Source organism: Ascidia mentula (assembly GCF_947561715.1).
Source record: "Ascidia mentula chromosome 2 unlocalized genomic scaffold, kaAscMent1.1 SUPER_2_unloc_58, whole genome shotgun sequence".
In the NCBI taxonomy this organism is placed as follows: domain Eukaryota; kingdom Metazoa; phylum Chordata; class Ascidiacea; order Phlebobranchia; family Ascidiidae; genus Ascidia; species Ascidia mentula.
Window position 1 is genome coordinate 5,001 of NW_028113707.1, and position 2,500 is coordinate 7,500.

The 2,500-nt window shown below is 59.1% G+C and overlaps 3 non-coding genes across 3 annotated transcripts in view; all 3 read right to left on the reverse strand.

Moving 5' to 3' along the window:
- Positions 1-620, reverse strand: part of LOC145916477 (large subunit ribosomal RNA) — a 3,687-nt gene extending 3,067 nt beyond the window's left edge. Inside the window, exon 1 of the ribosomal RNA XR_014404696.1 lies at positions 1-620. This exon is cut by the window's left edge and continues 3,067 nt beyond it. This is a non-coding gene — a ribosomal RNA (large subunit ribosomal RNA).
- Positions 621-864: 244 nt separating this feature from the next.
- On the reverse strand, positions 865-1,018 carry LOC145916476 (5.8S ribosomal RNA). Its single transcript, XR_014404695.1, has one exon. It is a non-coding gene; the product is annotated as a 5.8S ribosomal RNA (ribosomal RNA).
- Positions 1,019-1,277: 259 nt separating this feature from the next.
- LOC145916480 (small subunit ribosomal RNA) overlaps positions 1,278-2,500 on the reverse strand; it is a 1,824-nt gene continuing 601 nt past the window's right edge. Inside the window, exon 1 of the ribosomal RNA XR_014404699.1 lies at positions 1,278-2,500. This exon is cut by the window's right edge and continues 601 nt beyond it. This is a non-coding gene — a ribosomal RNA (small subunit ribosomal RNA).

The following is a 2,500-nucleotide window of genomic DNA, read 5'->3' on the forward strand; positions in this document are numbered from 1 at the left end:
CACCCACCCGGGGGCGGGCTACCTTGCGCGCGGCCTTCTCGCCGCCTCCCAGACGGTCGCGGCCTTCGCACGGCGCTAGTGCGCTGGAGCTGCTCGGAGGACAGCGCGAACGACGGGCCGCAAGGCTCCGCACGCCCACACGCTCCGCTCGGCTTCAGCTGAAAGCGTCGCGCGACTCGACAGGCCCTCCCGTTTGCCTCTCGACGGTTTCACGTACTCTTTAACTCTCTCTTCAAAGTGCTTTTCAACTTTCCCTCACGGTACTTGTTCGCTATCGGTCTCGCGACAGTATTTAGCCTTAGATGGAGTTTACCACCCGCTTTGGGCTGCATTCCCAAACAACCCGACTCTGGGAAGACGCAGAGCGCGCGCCCTCGCCGCCACCATGGGCCTGACACCCGCACCGGGACGAGGCCTCGATCAGAAGGACGCGGGCGGCGAACGACGTACGCGCAGCGAATTCCTTACGCCACAATTCCACGCGCCGCAGAGGCGCGCGGATTCGGCGATGGGCACTTCCCACTTCACTCGCCGTTACTGGGGGAATCCTCGTTAGTTTCTTTTCCTCCGCTTAGTAATATGCTTAAATTCAGCGGGTAGCCTCGTCCGACCTCAGGCCGATAATCCAGTGCCTCGTTTGCGAGAGACACGCGCGCGCCACCGAAGCTCGTGCGAGCGCCGCGCCCGAACGCGAGCCGTGCTGCTCCGGGCCGGGATCCTCTTCGAGGCCGACTCGTAACGAGACGCACGCCGCGTTCGGTTTCGCGCGCTGACACTGCGTTCGTGCTGTCCTGGGCGGGACGACCGTGGCAACGGCCGACACCGCACCGGCCCGACGCGTCGCCGCGCGGGAACGTTACAACGCGACCCTGAGGCGGGCGTGGCGCCGGGATTGACCCGGTGCCGCAATTTGCGTTCAGAACGTCGATGCTCAATGTGTCCTGCAATTCACATTAATTCACGCAGCTAGCTGCGTCCTTCATCGACTCGCGAGCCGAGTGATCCACCGCCAAGAGCCCTCCGTGACTTCGTCAGTTGGACAAGCGCGACCCAGCCGGATTGCACAGTCGAAAAAGCGGTGGCCGAGCGGTCGCCAGCCGTAGGCGACGCATGAAGCCAGCCTGGCACATGGCCACGGCACTCGGCGCAGAACGAAACAGGGTGACCGAAGTGCAATCGCGTGCGCCTCAACAGCGACGAAGGGCGTGCGCGGCCGCCAAGATACGGAGCCTTCTCCACCTGTCGAACGCACGACCACTCGATCGGCGATCGGCCGGTAATGATCCTTCCGCAGGTTCACCTACGGAAACCTTGTTACGACTTTTACTTCCTCTAAATGATCAAGTTAGATCGTCTTCTCGGACGCCGGCGCGGCCGTTGCCGAACGCGCCAGGTCCAATCGGAGGACCTCACTAAACCATTCAATCGGTAGTAGCGACGGGCGGTGTGTACAAAGGGCAGGGACGTAATCAACGCGAGCTGATGACTCGCGCTTACTGGGCATTCCTCGTTCAAGGGAAACAATTGCAATTCCCTATCCCTAGCACGACCGGGGTTCAGCGGGTTACCCGGACCTTCCGGCCTAGGCGGCGACACGCTGATCCGGTCAGTGTAGCGCGCGTGCGGCCCCGAACATCTAAGGGCATCACAGACCTGTTATTGCTCAATCTCGTGTGGCTAAGCGCCACTAGTCCCTCTAAGAAGTTCAACGCCGACCGATAGGGTCGCGTAACTAGTTAGCAAGCCAGAGTCTCGTTCGTTATCGGAATTAACCAGACAAATCGCTCCACCAACTAAGAACGGCCATGCACCACCACCCACAGAATCAAGAAAGAGCTCTCAATCTGTCAATCCTCACTGTGTCCGGGCCGGGTGAGATTCCCCGTGTTGAGTCAAATTAAGCCGCAGGCTCCACGCCTGGTGGTGCCCTTCCGTCAATTCCTTTAAGTTTCAGCTTTGCAACCATACTTCCCCCGGAACCCAAAGACTTTGGTTTCCCGCAAGCTGCCGGAGGGGTCGTCAAAGTAACGCCCCCCGATCGCTGGTTGGCATCGTTTATAGTCAGAACTAGGACGGTATCTGATCGTCTTCGAACCTCTGACTTTCGCTCTTGATTAAAGAAAACATTCTTGGCAAATGCTTTCGCAGTCGTTCGTCTTGCGCCGATCCAAGAATTTCACCTCTAACGGCACAGTACGAATGCCCCCGTCCGTCCCTCTTAATCATTACCTCGCGCTCCGAAAACCAACAAAATAGAACCGAGGTCCTATTCCATTATTCCATGCACCATTATTCAGGCGAAGCGCCTGCTTTGAACACTCTAATTTTTTCAAAGTAAACGTCCCGGCCGCCGCCGACACTCAGTCAAGGGCACCGGCGGAGCGCCGGGGGAGAGGGCCAGGTGCGGCCAGTGCACGCCTTGCGACGGACCGGCCGCCTGCGCCCAACGTCCAACTACGAGCTTTTTAACCGCAACAACTTAAATATACACTTTTGGAGC